Source organism: Oncorhynchus mykiss, chromosome 10 (genome assembly GCF_057628025.1).
Source record: "Oncorhynchus mykiss isolate SJ-2025 chromosome 10, ASM5762802v1, whole genome shotgun sequence".
In the NCBI taxonomy this organism is placed as follows: Eukaryota; Metazoa; Chordata; class Actinopteri; order Salmoniformes; family Salmonidae; genus Oncorhynchus; species Oncorhynchus mykiss.
The window spans coordinates 82,806,810-82,821,411 of NC_143031.1; the positions used below are offsets into that span (position 1 = coordinate 82,806,810).

Consider the following 14,602-nt stretch of genomic DNA (forward strand, 5'->3'; position numbering starts at 1 on the left):
TGGTAATGTTTGACCAGGGACATGACTGTGGCGTGGTAATGGTTGACCAGGGAAATGTCTGTGGCATGGTAATGGTTGACCAGGGAAATGTCTGTGGCATGGTAATGATTGACCAGGGAAATGTCTGTGGCATGGTAATGGTTGACCAGGGAAATGTCTGTGGCATGGTAATGGTTGAGCAGGGAAATGACTGTGGAATGGTAATGGTTGACCAGGGCAATGACCGTGGCATGGTAATGGTTGACACTTACTGTGGTCTTAAATGACAAACTGTCCTATAAATGATTTAATAATCTAGCAAATAAAATACCTCAATCCACATTACGTCCTGAGGGCACAAAATGATCCATTCACAAGTAGGCCTTTTCCTTGACATTATCAGGACATGACAGGCATAATCACCAGTGCTACAATAACATATCACACACATCCGGGTTATCAGAAGACAGAAATGTATCTCTGAGGCCTTTAGTTGACTTATAAACAGACCCCAGTCATTCATCTGATAAGTAAAAAATCTCCTTCTCAACACGAAACTCAATAGAACTCCGAATTTAACACATTCCTCCATTATTTTTAACATCAAGATCAGGGGAGAGCGCGAACGCAGTCCCCCACTACCAGAAATTATGCAATCGAGATTTCCACATTTGAGAAATTCGCAGGGGTCAGCACAGCCGGAGTGCAATGGCTGAGCCTCGCCCTGGGTGAACCGCCTTCGTGATCACGGTGTCTCCCATGCCAGGTAAGTATGAGTTGTACACGTTGGTAGAGGAGTACTCCTTCCAGGACAAAGGTGTTTGACTCACGGTTACCACTTCTACTACTGATAATACCACATCATATTGAACAGGGTTTAATGACGTTTACGAATACAGTTGCGGACAAGGCGAAGAAAAAAGCAATACATTTTGTTTTACTATATTATATCACGGACCGACTATTTTCCCATCAAGCAACACGGTAGAAATTCTAAATACATTGCATTTTTGGTCTAAATGTTGGTCTGGTAACACACAAGTAGGCGATGTACCAAAATGCTGAAATCACATTCGTGCACACAGCCAACCGAAAGACACCATTTATTTCTGGTGTTTTGTAGCGTTCCAGACGTTGTAGGAATAGTTTCATCACGCTTGTTTTCTGCTCTCAGTAAAATATGATTCCACCATCGACCACAGGGTGGCATACGACCCACAGATATGGAGGAGAAACAGTAGCCTACTACTTCATCAACAAGACACGGTAGTAGCTACAATGGGTGGTTTTTAATTAATTGTTTTATTTCACCAGGTAGGCTAGTTGGGAACAAGTTCTCATTTACAAACTGCGACCTGGCCAAGATAAAGCACAGCAGTGCGACAAAAACAACAACACAGAGTTACACGTAAACAAACGTAGTCAATAACACAGTAGAACATGAAAATAGAAAGATCTATGTACAGTGACATGGCCATACTCGTATTTGTAATTGTATCTGTAAATTGACAGGATGATACTCGCGATCAGGGTTAAACTGAAGTGTTTTAATATGCCTAAATACATTTTTGGCAGAATACCTCACTACACATTCTCACTGCAAAAAAAAAAAACTGCAGAAATGTCTGTGGAATGGATCGGCATCTTGGAACAACAGAATCCATCTTATTGACTGATTTCATCAGGAAATAAGTGGACCAGGGACATGTCTGTGGCATGGTAATGGTTGACCAGGGAAATGTCTGTGGCATTGTAGACCAGGGACATGTCTGTGGAATGGTAATGGTTGACCAGGGAAATGTCTGTGGCATGGTAATGGTTGACCAGGGAAATGTCTGTGGCATTGTAGACCAGGGACATGTCTGTGGAATGGTAATGGTTGACCAGGGAAATGTCTGTGGAATGGTAATGGTTGACCAGGGGAATGTCTGTGGAATGGTAATGTTTGACCAGGGACATGACTGTGGCGTGGTAATGGTTGACCAGGGAAATGTCTGTGGCATGGTAATGGTTGACCAGGGAAATGTCTGTGGCATGGTAATGGTTGACCAGGGAAATGTCTGTGGCATTGTAGACCAGGGACATGTCTGTGGAATGGTAATGGTTGACCAGGGAAATGTCTGTGGAATGGTAATGGTTGACCAGGGGAATGTCTGTGGAATGGTAATGTTTGACCAGGGACATGACTGTGGCGTGGTAATGGTTGACCAGGGAAATGTCTGTGGCATGGTAATGGTTGACCAGGGAAATGTCTGTGGCATGGTAATGATTGACCAGGGAAATGTCTGTGGCATGGTAATGGTTGACCAGGGAAATGTCTGTGGCATGGTAATGGTTGAGCAGGGAAATGACTGTGGAATGGTAATGGTTGACCAGGGCAATGACCGTGGCATGGTAATGGTTGACACTTACTGTGGTCTTAAATGACAAACTGTCCTATAAATGATTTAATAATCTAGCAAATAAAATACCTCAATCCACATTACGTCCTGAGGGCACAAAATGATCCATTCACAAGTAGGCCTTTTCCTTGACATTATCAGGACATGACAGGCATAATCACCAGTGCTACAATAACATATCACACACATCCGGGTTATCAGAAGACAGAAATGTATCTCTGAGGCCTTTAGTTGACTTATAAACAGACCCCAGTCATTCATCTGATAAGTAAAAAATCTCCTTCTCAACACGAAACTCAATAGAACTCCGAATTTAACACATTCCTCCATTATTTTTAACATCAAGATCAGGGGAGAGCGCGAACGCAGTCCCCCACTACCAGAAATTATGCAATCGAGATTTCCACATTTGAGAAATTCGCAGGGGTCAGCACAGCCGGAGTGCAATGGCTGAGCCTCGCCCTGGGTGAACCGCCTTCGTGATCACGGTGTCTCCCTTGCCAGGTAAGTATGAGTTGTACACGTTGGTAGAGGAGTACTCCTTCCAGGACAAAGGTGTTTGACTCACGGTTACCACTTCTACTACTGATAATACCACATCATATTGAACAGGGTTTAATGACGTTTACGAATACAGTTGCGGACAAGGCGAAGAAAAAAGCAATACATTTTGTTTTACTATATTATATCACGGACCGACTATTTTCCCATCAAGCAACACGGTAGAAATTCTAAATACATTGCATTTTTGGTCTAAATGTTGGTCTGGTAACACACAAGTAGGCGATGTACCAAAATGCTGAAATCACATTCGTTCACACAGCCAACCGAAAGACACCATTTATTTCTGGTGTTTTGTAGCGTTCCAGACGTTGTAGGAATAGTTTCATCACGCTTGTTTTCTGCTCTCAGTAAAATATGATTCCACCATCGACCACAGGGTGGCATACGACCCACAGATATGGAGGAGAAACAGTAGCCTACTACTTCATCAACAAGACACGGTAGTAGCTACAATGGGTGGTTTTTAATTAATTGTTTTATTTCACCAGGTAGGCTAGTTGGGAACAAGTTCTCATTTACAAACTGCGACCTGGCCAAGATAAAGCACAGCAGTGCGACAAAAACAACAACACAGAGTTACACGTAAACAAACGTAGTCAATAACACAGTAGAACATGAAAATAGAAAGATCTATGTACAGTGACATGGCCATACTCGTATTTGTAATTGTATCTGTAAATTGACAGGATGATACTCGCGATCAGGGTTAAACTGAAGTGTTTTAATATGCCTAAATACATTTTTGGCAGAATACCTCACTACACATTCTCACTGCAAAAAAAAAAAACTGCAGAAATGTCTGTGGAATGGATCGGCATCTTGGAACAACAGAATCCATCTTATTGACTGATTTCATCAGGAAATAAGTGGACCAGGGACATGTCTGTGGCATGGTAATGGTTGACCAGGGAAATGTCTGTGGCATTGTAGACCAGGGACATGTCTGTGGAATGGTAATGGTTGACCAGGGAAATGTCTGTGGCATGGTAATGGTTGACCAGGGAAATGTCTGTGGCATTGTAGACCAGGGACATGTCTGTGGAATGGTAATGGTTGACCAGGGAAATGTCTGTGGAATGGTAATGGTTGACCAGGGGAATGTCTGTGGAATGGTAATGTTTGACCAGGGACATGACTGTGGCGTGGTAATGGTTGACCAGGGAAATGTCTGTGGCATGGTAATGGTTGACCAGGGAAATGTCTGTGGCATGGTAATGGTTGACCAGGGAAATGTCTGTGGCATTGTAGACCAGGGACATGTCTGTGGAATGGTAATGGTTGACCAGGGAAATGTCTGTGGAATGGTAATGGTTGACCAGGGGAATGTCTGTGGAATGGTAATGTTTGACCAGGGACATGACTGTGGCGTGGTAATGGTTGACCAGGGAAATGTCTGTGGCATGGTAATGGTTGACCAGGGAAATGTCTGTGGCATGGTAATGATTGACCAGGGAAATGTCTGTGGCATGGTAATGGTTGACCAGGGAAATGTCTGTGGCATGGTAATGGTTGAGCAGGGAAATGACTGTGGAATGGTAATGGTTGACCAGGGCAATGACCGTGGCATGGTAATGGTTGACACTTACTGTGGTCTTAAATGACAAACTGTCCTATAAATGATTTAATAATCTAGCAAATAAAATACCTCAATCCACATTACGTCCTGAGGGCACAAAATGATCCATTCACAAGTAGGCCTTTTCCTTGACATTATCAGGACATGACAGGCATAATCACCAGTGCTACAATAACATATCACACACATCCGGGTTATCAGAAGACAGAAATGTATCTCTGAGGCCTTTAGTTGACTTATAAACAGACCCCAGTCATTCATCTGATAAGTAAAAAATCTCCTTCTCAACACGAAACTCAATAGAACTCCGAATTTAACACATTCCTCCATTATTTTTAACATCAAGATCAGGGGAGAGCGCGAACGCAGTCCCCCACTACCAGAAATTATGCAATCGAGATTTCCACATTTGAGAAATTCGCAGGGGTCAGCACAGCCGGAGTGCAATGGCTGAGCCTCGCCCTGGGTGAACCGCCTTCGTGATCACGGTGTCTCCCTTGCCAGGTAAGTATGAGTTGTACACGTTGGTAGAGGAGTACTCCTTCCAGGACAAAGGTGTTTGACTCACGGTTACCACTTCTACTACTGATAATACCACATCATATTGAACAGGGTTTAATGACGTTTACGAATACAGTTGCGGACAAGGCGAAGAAAAAAGCAATACATTTTGTTTTACTATATTATATCACGGACCGACTATTTTCCCATCAAGCAACACGGTAGAAATTCTAAATACATTGCATTTTTGGTCTAAATGTTGGTCTGGTAACACACAAGTAGGCGATGTACCAAAATGCTGAAATCACATTCGTTCACACAGCCAACCGAAAGACACCATTTATTTCTGGTGTTTTGTAGCGTTCCAGACGTTGTAGGAATAGTTTCATCACGCTTGTTTTCTGCTCTCAGTAAAATATGATTCCACCATCGACCACAGGGTGGCATACGACCCACAGATATGGAGGAGAAACAGTAGCCTACTACTTCATCAACAAGACACGGTAGTAGCTACAATGGGTGGTTTTTAATTAATTGTTTTATTTCACCAGGTAGGCTAGTTGGGAACAAGTTCTCATTTACAAACTGCGACCTGGCCAAGATAAAGCACAGCAGTGCGACAAAAACAACAACACAGAGTTACACGTAAACAAACGTAGTCAATAACACAGTAGAACATGAAAATAGAAAGATCTATGTACAGTGACATGGCCATACTCGTATTTGTAATTGTATCTGTAAATTGACAGGATGATACTCGCGATCAGGGTTAAACTGAAGTGTTTTAATATGCCTAAATACATTTTTGGCAGAATACCTCACTACACATTCTCACTGCAAAAAAAAAAAACTGCAGAAATGTCTGTGGAATGGATCGGCATCTTGGAACAACAGAATCCATCTTATTGACTGATTTCATCAGGAAATAAGTGGACCAGGGACATGTCTGTGGCATGGTATTGGTTGACCAGGGAAATGTCTGTGGCATTGTAGACCAGGGACATGTCTGTGGAATGGTAATGGTTGACCAGGGAAATGTCTGTGGCATGGTAATGGTTGACCAGGGAAATGTCTGTGGCATTGTAGACCAGGGACATGTCTGTGGAATGGTAATGGTTGACCAGGGAAATGTCTGTGGAATGGTAATGGTTGACCAGGGGAATGTCTGTGGAATGGTAATGTTTGACCAGGGACATGACTGTGGCGTGGTAATGGTTGACCAGGGAAATGTCTGTGGCATGGTAATGGTTGACCAGGGAAATGTCTGTGGCATGGTAATGGTTGACCAGGGAAATGTCTGTGGCATTGTAGACCAGGGACATGTCTGTGGAATGGTAATGGTTGACCAGGGAAATGTCTGTGGAATGGTAATGGTTGACCAGGGGAATGTCTGTGGAATGGTAATGTTTGACCAGGGACATGACTGTGGCGTGGTAATGGTTGACCAGGGAAATGTCTGTGGCATGGTAATGGTTGACCAGGGAAATGTCTGTGGCATGGTAATGATTGACCAGGGAAATGTCTGTGGCATGGTAATGGTTGACCAGGGAAATGTCTGTGGCATGGTAATGGTTGAGCAGGGAAATGACTGTGGAATGGTAATGGTTGACCAGGGCAATGACCGTGGCATGGTAATGGTTGACACTTACTGTGGTCTTAAATGACAAACTGTCCTATAAATGATTTAATAATCTAGCAAATAAAATACCTCAATCCACATTACGTCCTGAGGGCACAAAATGATCCATTCACAAGTAGGCCTTTTCCTTGACATTATCAGGACATGACAGGCATAATCACCAGTGCTACAATAACATATCACACACATCCGGGTTATCAGAAGACAGAAATGTATCTCTGAGGCCTTTAGTTGACTTATAAACAGACCCCAGTCATTCATCTGATAAGTAAAAAATCTCCTTCTCAACACGAAACTCAATAGAACTCCGAATTTAACACATTCCTCCATTATTTTTAACATCAAGATCAGGGGAGAGCGCGAACGCAGTCCCCCACTACCAGAAATTATGCAATCGAGATTTCCACATTTGAGAAATTCGCAGGGGTCAGCACAGCCGGAGTGCAATGGCTGAGCCTCGCCCTGGGTGAACCGCCTTCGTGATCACGGTGTCTCCCATGCCAGGTAAGTATGAGTTGTACACGTTGGTAGAGGAGTACTCCTTCCAGGACAAAGGTGTTTGACTCACGGTTACCACTTCTACTACTGATAATACCACATCATATTGAACAGGGTTTAATGACGTTTACGAATACAGTTGCGGACAAGGCGAAGAAAAAAGCAATACATTTTGTTTTACTATATTATATCACGGACCGACTATTTTCCCATCAAGCAACACGGTAGAAATTCTAAATACATTGCATTTTTGGTCTAAATGTTGGTCTGGTAACACACAAGTAGGCGATGTACCAAAATGCTGAAATCACATTCGTGCACACAGCCAACCGAAAGACACCATTTATTTCTGGTGTTTTGTAGCGTTCCAGACGTTGTAGGAATAGTTTCATCACGCTTGTTTTCTGCTCTCAGTAAAATATGATTCCACCATCGACCACAGGGTGGCATACGACCCACAGATATGGAGGAGAAACAGTAGCCTACTACTTCATCAACAAGACACGGTAGTAGCTACAATGGGTGGTTTTTAATTAATTGTTTTATTTCACCAGGTAGGCTAGTTGGGAACAAGTTCTCATTTACAAACTGCGACCTGGCCAAGATAAAGCACAGCAGTGCGACAAAAACAACAACACAGAGTTACACGTAAACAAACGTAGTCAATAACACAGTAGAACATGAAAATAGAAAGATCTATGTACAGTGACATGGCCATACTCGTATTTGTAATTGTATCTGTAAATTGACAGGATGATACTCGCGATCAGGGTTAAACTGAAGTGTTTTAATATGCCTAAATACATTTTTGGCAGAATACCTCACTACACATTCTCACTGCAAAAAAAAAAAACTGCAGAAATGTCTGTGGAATGGATCGGCATCTTGGAACAACAGAATCCATCTTATTGACTGATTTCATCAGGAAATAAGTGGACCAGGGACATGTCTGTGGCATGGTAATGGTTGACCAGGGAAATGTCTGTGGCATTGTAGACCAGGGACATGTCTGTGGAATGGTAATGGTTGACCAGGGAAATGTCTGTGGCATGGTAATGGTTGACCAGGGAAATGTCTGTGGCATTGTAGACCAGGGACATGTCTGTGGAATGGTAATGGTTGACCAGGGAAATGTCTGTGGAATGGTAATGGTTGACCAGGGGAATGTCTGTGGAATGGTAATGTTTGACCAGGGACATGACTGTGGCGTGGTAATGGTTGACCAGGGAAATGTCTGTGGCATGGTAATGGTTGACCAGGGAAATGTCTGTGGCATGGTAATGGTTGACCAGGGAAATGTCTGTGGCATTGTAGACCAGGGACATGTCTGTGGAATGGTAATGGTTGACCAGGGAAATGTCTGTGGAATGGTAATGGTTGACCAGGGGAATGTCTGTGGAATGGTAATGTTTGACCAGGGACATGACTGTGGCGTGGTAATGGTTGACCAGGGAAATGTCTGTGGCATGGTAATGGTTGACCAGGGAAATGTCTGTGGCATGGTAATGATTGACCAGGGAAATGTCTGTGGCATGGTAATGGTTGACCAGGGAAATGTCTGTGGCATGGTAATGGTTGAGCAGGGAAATGACTGTGGAATGGTAATGGTTGACCAGGGCAATGACCGTGGCATGGTAATGGTTGACACTTACTGTGGTCTTAAATGACAAACTGTCCTATAAATGATTTAATAATCTAGCAAATAAAATACCTCAATCCACATTACGTCCTGAGGGCACAAAATGATCCATTCACAAGTAGGCCTTTTCCTTGACATTATCAGGACATGACAGGCATAATCACCAGTGCTACAATAACATATCACACACATCCGGGTTATCAGAAGACAGAAATGTATCTCTGAGGCCTTTAGTTGACTTATAAACAGACCCCAGTCATTCATCTGATAAGTAAAAAATCTCCTTCTCAACACGAAACTCAATAGAACTCCGAATTTAACACATTCCTCCATTATTTTTAACATCAAGATCAGGGGAGAGCGCGAACGCAGTCCCCCACTACCAGAAATTATGCAATCGAGATTTCCACATTTGAGAAATTCGCAGGGGTCAGCACAGCCGGAGTGCAATGGCTGAGCCTCGCCCTGGGTGAACCGCCTTCGTGATCACGGTGTCTCCCTTGCCAGGTAAGTATGAGTTGTACACGTTGGTAGAGGAGTACTCCTTCCAGGACAAAGGTGTTTGACTCACGGTTACCACTTCTACTACTGATAATACCACATCATATTGAACAGGGTTTAATGACGTTTACGAATACAGTTGCGGACAAGGCGAAGAAAAAAGCAATACATTTTGTTTTACTATATTATATCACGGACCGACTATTTTCCCATCAAGCAACACGGTAGAAATTCTAAATACATTGCATTTTTGGTCTAAATGTTGGTCTGGTAACACACAAGTAGGCGATGTACCAAAATGCTGAAATCACATTCGTTCACACAGCCAACCGAAAGACACCATTTATTTCTGGTGTTTTGTAGCGTTCCAGACGTTGTAGGAATAGTTTCATCACGCTTGTTTTCTGCTCTCAGTAAAATATGATTCCACCATCGACCACAGGGTGGCATACGACCCACAGATATGGAGGAGAAACAGTAGCCTACTACTTCATCAACAAGACACGGTAGTAGCTACAATGGGTGGTTTTTAATTAATTGTTTTATTTCACCAGGTAGGCTAGTTGGGAACAAGTTCTCATTTACAAACTGCGACCTGGCCAAGATAAAGCACAGCAGTGCGACAAAAACAACAACACAGAGTTACACGTAAACAAACGTAGTCAATAACACAGTAGAACATGAAAATAGAAAGATCTATGTACAGTGACATGGCCATACTCGTATTTGTAATTGTATCTGTAAATTGACAGGATGATACTCGCGATCAGGGTTAAACTGAAGTGTTTTAATATGCCTAAATACATTTTTGGCAGAATACCTCACTACACATTCTCACTGCAAAAAAAAAAAACTGCAGAAATGTCTGTGGAATGGATCGGCATCTTGGAACAACAGAATCCATCTTATTGACTGATTTCATCAGGAAATAAGTGGACCAGGGACATGTCTGTGGCATGGTAATGGTTGACCAGGGAAATGTCTGTGGCATTGTAGACCAGGGACATGTCTGTGGAATGGTAATGGTTGACCAGGGAAATGTCTGTGGCATGGTAATGGTTGACCAGGGAAATGTCTGTGGCATTGTAGACCAGGGACATGTCTGTGGAATGGTAATGGTTGACCAGGGAAATGTCTGTGGAATGGTAATGGTTGACCAGGGGAATGTCTGTGGAATGGTAATGTTTGACCAGGGACATGACTGTGGCGTGGTAATGGTTGACCAGGGAAATGTCTGTGGCATGGTAATGGTTGACCAGGGAAATGTCTGTGGCATGGTAATGGTTGACCAGGGAAATGTCTGTGGCATTGTAGACCAGGGACATGTCTGTGGAATGGTAATGGTTGACCAGGGAAATGTCTGTGGAATGGTAATGGTTGACCAGGGGAATGTCTGTGGAATGGTAATGTTTGACCAGGGACATGACTGTGGCGTGGTAATGGTTGACCAGGGAAATGTCTGTGGCATGGTAATGGTTGACCAGGGAAATGTCTGTGGCATGGTAATGATTGACCAGGGAAATGTCTGTGGCATGGTAATGGTTGACCAGGGAAATGTCTGTGGCATGGTAATGGTTGAGCAGGGAAATGACTGTGGAATGGTAATGGTTGACCAGGGCAATGACCGTGGCATGGTAATGGTTGACACTTACTGTGGTCTTAAATGACAAACTGTCCTATAAATGATTTAATAATCTAGCAAATAAAATACCTCAATCCACATTACGTCCTGAGGGCACAAAATGATCCATTCACAAGTAGGCCTTTTCCTTGACATTATCAGGACATGACAGGCATAATCACCAGTGCTACAATAACATATCACACACATCCGGGTTATCAGAAGACAGAAATGTATCTCTGAGGCCTTTAGTTGACTTATAAACAGACCCCAGTCATTCATCTGATAAGTAAAAAATCTCCTTCTCAACACGAAACTCAATAGAACTCCGAATTTAACACATTCCTCCATTATTTTTAACATCAAGATCAGGGGAGAGCGCGAACGCAGTCCCCCACTACCAGAAATTATGCAATCGAGATTTCCACATTTGAGAAATTCGCAGGGGTCAGCACAGCCGGAGTGCAATGGCTGAGCCTCGCCCTGGGTGAACCGCCTTCGTGATCACGGTGTCTCCCTTGCCAGGTAAGTATGAGTTGTACACGTTGGTAGAGGAGTACTCCTTCCAGGACAAAGGTGTTTGACTCACGGTTACCACTTCTACTACTGATAATACCACATCATATTGAACAGGGTTTAATGACGTTTACGAATACAGTTGCGGACAAGGCGAAGAAAAAAGCAATACATTTTGTTTTACTATATTATATCACGGACCGACTATTTTCCCATCAAGCAACACGGTAGAAATTCTAAATACATTGCATTTTTGGTCTAAATGTTGGTCTGGTAACACACAAGTAGGCGATGTACCAAAATGCTGAAATCACATTCGTTCACACAGCCAACCGAAAGACACCATTTATTTCTGGTGTTTTGTAGCGTTCCAGACGTTGTAGGAATAGTTTCATCACGCTTGTTTTCTGCTCTCAGTAAAATATGATTCCACCATCGACCACAGGGTGGCATACGACCCACAGATATGGAGGAGAAACAGTAGCCTACTACTTCATCAACAAGACACGGTAGTAGCTACAATGGGTGGTTTTTAATTAATTGTTTTATTTCACCAGGTAGGCTAGTTGGGAACAAGTTCTCATTTACAAACTGCGACCTGGCCAAGATAAAGCACAGCAGTGCGACAAAAACAACAACACAGAGTTACACGTAAACAAACGTAGTCAATAACACAGTAGAACATGAAAATAGAAAGATCTATGTACAGTGACATGGCCATACTCGTATTTGTAATTGTATCTGTAAATTGACAGGATGATACTCGCGATCAGGGTTAAACTGAAGTGTTTTAATATGCCTAAATACATTTTTGGCAGAATACCTCACTACACATTCTCACTGCAAAAAAAAAAAACTGCAGAAATGTCTGTGGAATGGATCGGCATCTTGGAACAACAGAATCCATCTTATTGACTGATTTCATCAGGAAATAAGTGGACCAGGGACATGTCTGTGGCATGGTATTGGTTGACCAGGGAAATGTCTGTGGCATTGTAGACCAGGGACATGTCTGTGGAATGGTAATGGTTGACCAGGGAAATGTCTGTGGCATGGTAATGGTTGACCAGGGAAATGTCTGTGGCATTGTAGACCAGGGACATGTCTGTGGAATGGTAATGGTTGACCAGGGAAATGTCTGTGGAATGGTAATGGTTGACCAGGGGAATGTCTGTGGAATGGTAATGTTTGACCAGGGACATGACTGTGGCGTGGTAATGGTTGACCAGGGAAATGTCTGTGGCATGGTAATGGTTGACCAGGGAAATGTCTGTGGCATGGTAATGGTTGACCAGGGAAATGTCTGTGGCATTGTAGACCAGGGACATGTCTGTGGAATGGTAATGGTTGACCAGGGAAATGTCTGTGGAATGGTAATGGTTGACCAGGGGAATGTCTGTGGAATGGTAATGTTTGACCAGGGACATGACTGTGGCGTGGTAATGGTTGACCAGGGAAATGTCTGTGGCATGGTAATGGTTGACCAGGGAAATGTCTGTGGCATGGTAATGATTGACCAGGGAAATGTCTGTGGCATGGTAATGGTTGACCAGGGAAATGTCTGTGGCATGGTAATGGTTGAGCAGGGAAATGACTGTGGAATGGTAATGGTTGACCAGGGCAATGACCGTGGCATGGTAATGGTTGACACTTACTGTGGTCTTAAATGACAAACTGTCCTATAAATGATTTAATAATCTAGCAAATAAAATACCTCAATCCACATTACGTCCTGAGGGCACAAAATGATCCATTCACAAGTAGGCCTTTTCCTTGACATTATCAGGACATGACAGGCATAATCACCAGTGCTACAATAACATATCACACACATCCGGGTTATCAGAAGACAGAAATGTATCTCTGAGGCCTTTAGTTGACTTATAAACAGACCCCAGTCATTCATCTGATAAGTAAAAAATCTCCTTCTCAACACGAAACTCAATAGAACTCCGAATTTAACACATTCCTCCATTATTTTTAACATCAAGATCAGGGGAGAGCGCGAACGCAGTCCCCCACTACCAGAAATTATGCAATCGAGATTTCCACATTTGAGAAATTCGCAGGGGTCAGCACAGCCGGAGTGCAATGGCTGAGCCTCGCCCTGGGTGAACCGCCTTCGTGATCACGGTGTCTCCCATGCCAGGTAAGTATGAGTTGTACACGTTGGTAGAGGAGTACTCCTTCCAGGACAAAGGTGTTTGACTCACGGTTACCACTTCTACTACTGATAATACCACATCATATTGAACAGGGTTTAATGACGTTTACGAATACAGTTGCGGACAAGGCGAAGAAAAAAGCAATACATTTTGTTTTACTATATTATATCACGGACCGACTATTTTCCCATCAAGCAACACGGTAGAAATTCTAAATACATTGCATTTTTGGTCTAAATGTTGGTCTGGTAACACACAAGTAGGCGATGTACCAAAATGCTGAAATCACATTCGTGCACACAGCCAACCGAAAGACACCATTTATTTCTGGTGTTTTGTAGCGTTCCAGACGTTGTAGGAATAGTTTCATCACGCTTGTTTTCTGCTCTCAGTAAAATATGATTCCACCATCGACCACAGGGTGGCATACGACCCACAGATATGGAGGAGAAACAGTAGCCTACTACTTCATCAACAAGACACGGTAGTAGCTACAATGGGTGGTTTTTAATTAATTGTTTTATTTCACCAGGTAGGCTAGTTGGGAACAAGTTCTCATTTACAAACTGCGACCTGGCCAAGATAAAGCACAGCAGTGCGACAAAAACAACAACACAGAGTTACACGTAAACAAACGTAGTCAATAACACAGTAGAACATGAAAATAGAAAGATCTATGTACAGTGACATGGCCATACTCGTATTTGTAATTGTATCTGTAAATTGACAGGATGATACTCGCGATCAGGGTTAAACTGAAGTGTTTTAATATGCCTAAATACATTTTTGGCAGAATACCTCACTACACATTCTCACTGCAAAAAAAAAAAACTGCAGAAATGTCTGTGGAATGGATCGGCATCTTGGAACAACAGAATCCATCTTATTGACTGATTTCATCAGGAAATAAGTGGACCAGGGACATGTCTGTGGCATGGTAATGGTTGACCAGGGAAATGTCTGTGGCATTGTAGACCAGGGACATGTCTGTGGAATGGTAA

At 42.9% G+C, this 14,602-nt stretch overlaps 7 non-coding genes across 7 annotated transcripts; all 7 read right to left on the bottom strand.

Annotated features, from left to right (window-relative positions):
- Positions 1-589: 589 nt before the first annotated feature.
- LOC149980527 (U1 spliceosomal RNA) lies at positions 590-753 on the bottom strand. The gene has a single exon (XR_016484190.1). It is a non-coding gene; the product is annotated as a U1 spliceosomal RNA (small nuclear RNA).
- Positions 754-2,729: 1,976 nt separating this feature from the next.
- LOC149980528 (U1 spliceosomal RNA) lies at positions 2,730-2,893 on the bottom strand. Its single transcript, XR_016484230.1, has one exon. It is a non-coding gene; the product is annotated as a U1 spliceosomal RNA (small nuclear RNA).
- Positions 2,894-4,869: 1,976 nt separating this feature from the next.
- LOC149980529 (U1 spliceosomal RNA) lies at positions 4,870-5,033 on the bottom strand. The gene has a single exon (XR_016484232.1). It is a non-coding gene; the product is annotated as a U1 spliceosomal RNA (small nuclear RNA).
- Positions 5,034-7,009: 1,976 nt separating this feature from the next.
- Positions 7,010-7,173, bottom strand: LOC149980530 (U1 spliceosomal RNA). The gene has a single exon (XR_016484191.1). It is a non-coding gene; the product is annotated as a U1 spliceosomal RNA (small nuclear RNA).
- Positions 7,174-9,149: 1,976 nt separating this feature from the next.
- LOC149980531 (U1 spliceosomal RNA) lies at positions 9,150-9,313 on the bottom strand. The gene has a single exon (XR_016484233.1). It is a non-coding gene; the product is annotated as a U1 spliceosomal RNA (small nuclear RNA).
- A 1,976-nt stretch (positions 9,314-11,289) lies between these two features.
- On the bottom strand, positions 11,290-11,453 carry LOC149980532 (U1 spliceosomal RNA). Its single transcript, XR_016484234.1, has one exon. It is a non-coding gene; the product is annotated as a U1 spliceosomal RNA (small nuclear RNA).
- A 1,976-nt stretch (positions 11,454-13,429) lies between these two features.
- LOC149980533 (U1 spliceosomal RNA) lies at positions 13,430-13,593 on the bottom strand. The gene has a single exon (XR_016484193.1). It is a non-coding gene; the product is annotated as a U1 spliceosomal RNA (small nuclear RNA).
- Positions 13,594-14,602: the final 1,009 nt, after the last annotated feature.